The sequence below is a fragment of the Galeopterus variegatus genome, unplaced genomic scaffold, assembly GCF_000696425.1.
Source record: "Galeopterus variegatus unplaced genomic scaffold, G_variegatus-3.0.2 Scaffold239, whole genome shotgun sequence".
NCBI classification, from domain to species: Eukaryota; Metazoa; Chordata; class Mammalia; order Dermoptera; family Cynocephalidae; genus Galeopterus; species Galeopterus variegatus.
The window spans coordinates 404,714-411,940 of NW_007726350.1; positions in this window are offsets into that span (position 1 = coordinate 404,714).

The window sequence follows — 7,227 nt, forward strand, 5'->3', positions numbered from 1 at the left end:
AAAAAAAAAAAAAAGTTCATGGAAAGATTCATATTACCTTTTAACTCTATTTTTCCAGGAACTTTTTGAAGTACCCTTGTATGTCTAGGGCTGCAGTATTTGAAACTTTCCCCTACCCCCCACCGCAGGGAATCTTGATAAGAAAATCATTGGTCTAAAAGATATGGGAAAACCAATGGATAAAACAAAGTTTTATTTAGGCTGTTTTTGAAAAGCAGTGAAGATAGATAGGTGACGGGCAGAGCTGCAATGTCTGATTGTCTAGGTTGGGCACTGCACAAGGGCATCGTAATTAAGGGAAGACCATTCACACTACAGACACTACAGACTTGGACATTTATTACAGCCTTTTTCTGATGAGTAGAAATAAAGTGTCTTGAGAAAGAGCCCTCTTTTCTAATTCACAAAAGGAACCGTATGAGCAAGTGCTGACCCTAGTGACAAAGGTTATGTAATTTATACATAAACCTACAAAATTCAAAACCTTCTGAACCTGCTCCCATTTTTGTGTATCATGTTGATGCAAACATAAATTAGAGATTAATCAGAATGTGTGCTAGTCATTTAACAACATCGCCTACACCTGCTCCTCCTCTCATTAAATTTCAAGCTGGAGGGGACCTTGGAGGTCAACTAGTCTCCTCACTTGTAAACAAGGGCTTTAATCTGAAGCTCAGGGGGATTAAGCAAGGGCCCAGAGAAGCTGTGTGACATACTGGCTTTGTCTACTCAAGCTACCATAACAAAATATCATAGACTGGGTAGTTTAAACAATAGAAATTTATTTCTAACAGTTCTGGAGGCTGGGAAGTCCAAGATTAAGGTGCCAGCTGATTCAGTTCCTGGTGAGGACTCTTTTCCTGGATTGAGGATGGCTGTCTTCTCACTGTGTCCTTACACGGCAGAGAGCAAGCTCTCTGGTCTCTTCTTATAAGGACGCTAATACCATCATGAGGGTTCCACCCTCATGACCTCATCTAAATCGAATTACCTCCCAAAGGCTCCACTTCCTAACACTAACACATTGAGGCTCAGGGATTCAAAATATGAATGTTGGGCAGATACAAGCATTTAGTCCATAACACATACCCAAGGCCATCAGGAGACAATGCTTGTCCTGGGGCCCATGCTCCTACAGGCATCACACTGGCCACCAGCCAGCAGGTCTGGTAGGAAAGCTTCTTTCTTCAACTTCTTACCAAGGCCTCCCCAAAACGGTCACCTCAACACTGCCATGCCTGGTCAGAGTCTGTGGCAGTATGTTCCAAGGACTAAGGTTCTTGGTGGGGCTGGATGCCACTGCATCAAATCCTGCCCGAAATGACACAGCCATTGGCCAGGGCTTGGAAGTCTCTGCCTACCCTGAGATTTCCACCATCAAGGTATGAGTTATCCTAGTGCTTGATCATATTCCTGGAGTCCCGAATGAAACACAGCCTGGTCCACTGTCCCAAAATCCTTTCTGCATGGTTCGGTTGTTCAGTGGAGGACCCCTGCTCAGCAGCTGGAGCTCAAATCTTCAAACTGTGGTCTGTGAACACGAACAGGTACCCAGAAGTACCAGAAAGGACTGGGAAAAAACAAAACTTCTTTTCCAGTCAAAGTCTCAGCAAAGTCGTTTCAACCACGAATCTAGCATCTGAATATCTGTCACATTCCAGGAAAGAGCTCTTGACAAAGGCCTCCCTGCAAGTAGGTCAGTAGACCTCGGACCGTAGCTCTGTCCTTTTCCCAGTGTCCTGTGAGAAAGTCGACTCTCCTTGAAAAACAGCCAGAGTCTTGCCTGTGCCTCTCCAGGGCATACGTGGGGTTTCACCTAAGAAACTTAAATGGCTTCAGTGGAGGGCCATTTGTCTTTTCTGTCCTTGTTTTATTGAAGGGAAATCTGAGGCCCAGGAAGGAATGTGAGTTGGGCCAAGAACCAGAGGTTTTGAAACAGAGACAAAATGGAAATCTCAGACCTCCAGACAGCTGCTCTGGAGCCCAGGTCTGTAGCTCAAAGATAGACAACGAAGAAAAAACATGGCAAGTGTATTAGTCCATTTTGTGTTGCTATAACAGAAATACCTGAGACTGCGTAATTTATAAAGAAGAGAGGTTTATTTGGTTTATGATTCTGGGACAGCTGCATCTGGCACGGGCCTTAGGCTTTTGATATTCATGGCAGAAAAGTGGCAGGCAGCCAGCGGGTACAAGCAGGTCACATGGTGAGAGGAAGCAAAAGAGAGAGAGAGAGAAGGTGCCAGGGTCCTTTAAACAATCAGCTCTTGCAGGAACTAGTAGAGTGAGAACTCACTCACTACCTCCTCCCCCAGGGAGAGCATTAATCCATTCATGAGGAATCCGCCCCCATGACTCCATCAGTTTCCAACACTGTCACATTGGGGATCAAATTTCCACATGAGTTTTGGAGGAGACAACACATCCAAACTCCATCATTCTGCCCTGTTCATCCAAAGCTCATGTCCCTCTCACATACAAAATACAATTATTCTATCCCAACAGTCCCAAAAGTCTTAGCTTGTCCCAGCACCAACTTAAAAGTCCAATGTCCAAAGTCTCCTCTGAGACCAAAAGCAAAAGTGCTTCCAGCTGTGAACCTGAAAAACAAAACCAAATGTATCTACTGCCTAGATACAATGGTGGAGCAGACATTGGGTATACATTCCCATTCCAAAAGGGAAGAATAGGCCAGAAGAAAGGAGAAACAGGACCCAAACAAGTCCGAAACCCAGCAGGGCAGACATTATGTCTTAAAGCTCCAAAATAACGTTCTTTGACTCCAAGTCCTGCATCCTGGGCACAGTTGGGCATCTGGGCCCCCAAAGCATCAGGCAGCCTTGCTCGCACAGCTCTGTCAGGCACAGCCCAGTGGGCCACGCTGGTGCCTGTGGCTTTTCCAGGCCTGCGTTGCACGTTACCAGTGGCCCCGAAGTTCCGGGGTCCTGGCAGCAGCCCTGCTGCATTGGCTCTACTAGGCATTGCCCTGGTGGGGGCTCTCTGTGGGGGCTCTGACCCCACATCCTGCTTGGCATTGCTCTAGTAGACGACCTCTGTGATGGCTCGGCCCCTGTGACAGGTCTCTGCCTGGGCCCCCAGGCTTTTCCATACATCCTCTGAAATCTGGGTGGAGGCTGCCACGCCTCCACTGCTCTCATGTCCTGCCGGCCTGCAGACTTAACACAACATGGACGCCACTGAGGTTTCAGGCCTCTACTCTCCAGGGCTGCTGCATGAACTGCACTTGGGGCTGCTCTAGCCAGAGCAGCTGGGATGCAGGAAGCAGGATCCTGAGGGAAGCTGTGCCCCAGGTCTGTCCTCTCGGACAACTCAGTCCTTCTAGGCCTAAGGGCCTGTGATGGCTGGAGCACCCTTCCAGACTTCTCAAATGCCTGCAGGGCTTCCCTCTCATTGTCTCTGCTATTAGCATCTGGCTGCCTCACCTCGAAGATAATGTCCTTAGCAAACAGTTTATCTGCTTCCCCCTTGCATTGTTCTCCAGCTCTCAGCTTCTTTACCACATGGCCAGGCTACATATTTTCCAAATCTTTACACTCTGCTTCCCTTTTAAATTCTGGCTTTACATCATGATTTTGCCACCATAACTCAGAGAAGGCTCTTAAAAGCAGCCATGCAGCCTCCTTAATGCTTTGCTGCTTAGAAATTTCTTTGACTAAATGCTCTGGTTCACAACTCTTAAGTTCCAACTTCCACGAAGTCCAAAGGCATGCACACAATGCAGCCAGGTTCCTTGCTATGGTGTAGCAAGGGTTATCTTTTATCCAATTCCCAGTAAGTTTCTCGTTTCTATCTGAGACCTCATCATCTGCATGGCCTTTACTGTCCACATTTCTATCAGCATTCTGCTTGCCACCACATAAGTCTCTAAGACATTCCAAACTTTCCCTCGTCTTTTTCTTTTCTTTTAAGTCCTCCAAACTCCTCCAAACTTTGCCCATCACCCAGCTCCAAAGATGCATCCACATTTTCAGGTATCTGTATAGCAACACCCCACTCCTTGGTACCAGTTTTCTGTATTAGTCTGTTTGTGTTGCTATAACAGAATTACCTGAGACTGGGTAATTTATAAAGAAGAGAGGTTTATTTGGCTTATGATTCTGGAACAGCTGCATCTGGCATGGGCCTCCAGCTGCTTCTACTCATGGCAGACAGCAGCAGGGAACCAGCGGGTATAAACAGATCACATGGTGAGAGGAAGCAAGAGAGAGAGAGAGGGAGGTGCCAGGGTCTTTTTAAGCAACGAGCTCTCGCGGGAATTAATAGAGCGAGAACTCACTCATTAATCCCCCCTCCCCCAGGGAGAGCATTAATCCATTCATGAGGGATCCGCCCCCATGACTCAGTCAGTTTCCAACACTGCCACATTGGGGATCAAATTTCCACATGAGTTTTGGAGGGGACAACACATCCAAACTCCATCAGCAAGTGATCTGTCCTCCAAGAAGAAGAATAGGAGAGAGGGACAATAGGGTGGGGAGGGCAGAGAGAAAAACGGAGGTCAAAGCCTGAGCCCAGTGAGGGAGCTGAGAGAGCAGAGAGCAGAAAGGAGGCACCCGAAAGGGAAGGAAAAGGGAGAGGAAGAAAGGCTGGGAGCAGGGGCTCATCCTCCTGGTGCTCAAGGAAATGCAGACCATGAGAGGCACCATTGCCTGCAAATACCAGGAGAAATTAAGATGACAGGCAGTCCCAAGTGTTGACAGAGTGCAGAGCAACAGAAATGCTCATGCATGGCTGGCAGGTGAGGTATGAATGGGCACAACCACGTGGGAAAGCAGTCTTCTGCCTTTATCTAATAAAGTTACCCCTGCACCCAGCAATTCCACTCCTAGGTATCCACCCTCGAGAAAAATCTTGCACATACGGTCCAGTAAAGAAGCACAAGAATGTTCATAGCAGCTCTATGGATAGTGGCCCAAATCCGCAAACAATTCAAATGTCCAACAGGAAAATAGAGAAATCAACTGTGGCGTGCTCATGCCATGGAATATTACTTTCCTACTCAACACCATGGATGCCTCTGCAGCAGAAAGTTAGTGAGAGAAGCAAGACACGAAAGACAACATAGAGTATGATTCTGCTTAGATAAAGTTCAAAGGAAGAAAAAATTAAACTGAGTGTCTGGAAATGCATACACAGATGGTAAAGCTTTATAGAAAAGCCAGGACAAATTAGGACAATGGCTAAACCTCAGGGGAAAGGAGGCAGCTATGACAAGAACGGGCCCATGGGGTGGGTTCTGGTTGCTGCCAGTGTGTCTGTGTCTTGACCTGCGTGATGACTACACATTCACTTTATGGTTATTCCTCACACTGTTCATACCTCATACATGCTTCTGTCTGCTATAATACAGATCTCCGTGCTGGGGACAGAGGCTTGTGCCTCTGAGAGTGCCCTGGGGCCAGTGGGAGACTTGCTCCTTCAGAGGCATCTCTCCATAGCTCAGGCCAGTGTCTCCCTGTCCCTTGCCCCCCACTACATGCCCCTTTCTTCAAATCTGCCAGGCCCAGGCTCTAGGGACTAAGACCAAGGCAGTCCTGGGAGCCAGCCAGCCTAGCTAGAGAGGCTGCAGGGCCCTGTTCTGCAGGGTGGGGAGGAGGGCAGAGTGGGGACTGCCAGGCTGAGGAAGGAAATCACTGTGGGCCCCTCACACCCCACCTGGGCCGGGCACCAGCATGCTCCAAGTCCTGCCTCAGTGATGCATTGATGGAGCCCCAATCATCCCCCCAACCCCAGTGCTTCCAATGAAATACCAGCCCTTTGAGGTCCCCCAGCCACTGTGGGCTCTTGTCCTGGAGAGGTGTTTGGCAAAACCCTACTTTCAGGAAATCCAAATCTGCTCCAGAAAGGAACACAACAGTCTCCATCATGATAATAACAGAGTCAGCCACAGTAACTTCTGTTTTGCATGTGAGCTACCAGGCCATTGCTGTCCTTACTGTGTCCACACTAGCAAGCAGCCTCAAGAGAGGCATTACTTAACCCCCACCTTACAGATGAGGAAACTGAGGCTACAAGAGGCAAAGAGCCCAAGTCCACATGGCCACTAAGAAGTGGTGTTAGAATTCAGATCCAGAGCAGAGCCCCTCCAAGGCCTGCACTTTAACTGGGTGCCCCAGTGTCCCTAAGCACAGCGCCTTCCCCACAGTCAACCCCATCCCTCCCAGCACCATCACCCTCGGTACTCCCAGGGAGCCCTGGCCGTGTTGGGGGGGTTACCCCCAAACAGAGAGAACCACCCACTGACAGAGGCCATGACCGGGGAAAGAGGATGGCCCAGGGCAACCCCTCCTTCCTTGGCTCAGAGCACCCAGAGAGCAGCGAGTCTAACCTCCTCCTTTAGAGCTGCTACACAAAGGCGCAGAGAGGGGCAGCGACCTGCCCACGGTCACACAGCCTCTATGTCATGGCGTAATGCCTCACCTCTCACTATGCCTTTGGCTTGCTCCAGGTCAGGTCCTTGTCCCTTCCTCCAAGGACTTCAGAGGTCCTGACCCACCCTCCCATTTCCCTCGCCACCCCCACAAACAGCCTAGTGGACATATCACCTCTCACCTTTCTGTCCAGAGGCCAAAGCCCTGTCTCCAGAGAAATCCAGAGTCCTTGGTCTCTCCAGAGACAATGCCAGCATGGGTCCAGAGAGGCAAGGACAGGGCAACCCCACTCCTGGCCTGTCCTGGCCCCAGCCCAGCCTCGCAGCCCTGGGCCGTGGCCTCCTGTCCAGGCGGGTGCTGGGCCAGCCACGGCCCCACTGCTGGTATGCTCCTGCTCTCTGCGAGGCTCTCCTTGAATAAACAAGGCTGCATAGCAACCACTCTCTGAAGGAGCCCACAGCTCCCTGCGTGGGGGAGAGATGGAGCCTGGAGACTTGTCCCCTTGGTCTCATTTCCTCTGTGGCTCACCCGGGCACTGAGCACTCCCAGATGGCCAGCCTGTCCTCTGGGGCTGCAGATGCCAGAAAGAGAGAGAGCTGAGCCCCACTGCATGGTGACCCCAGCTAGGAAGTGCATAGCAGGCTTGGGGAAGGGATGTCATCAGCAGCTGAACCCCTGGTTTTGCTCACTTGGCCTCTGGACCCAATCTGGTTCTGCTCACAAGCTGCTTCTAGAGGCAGAAAGACAGTTAGGGTGAGCATCCAGGCCTTGGCAGCAGGCAGATCTGGGTTTGAATCCTGAGCCTGCTACTGCCAGCTGTGTGCCTGCTGGCCAG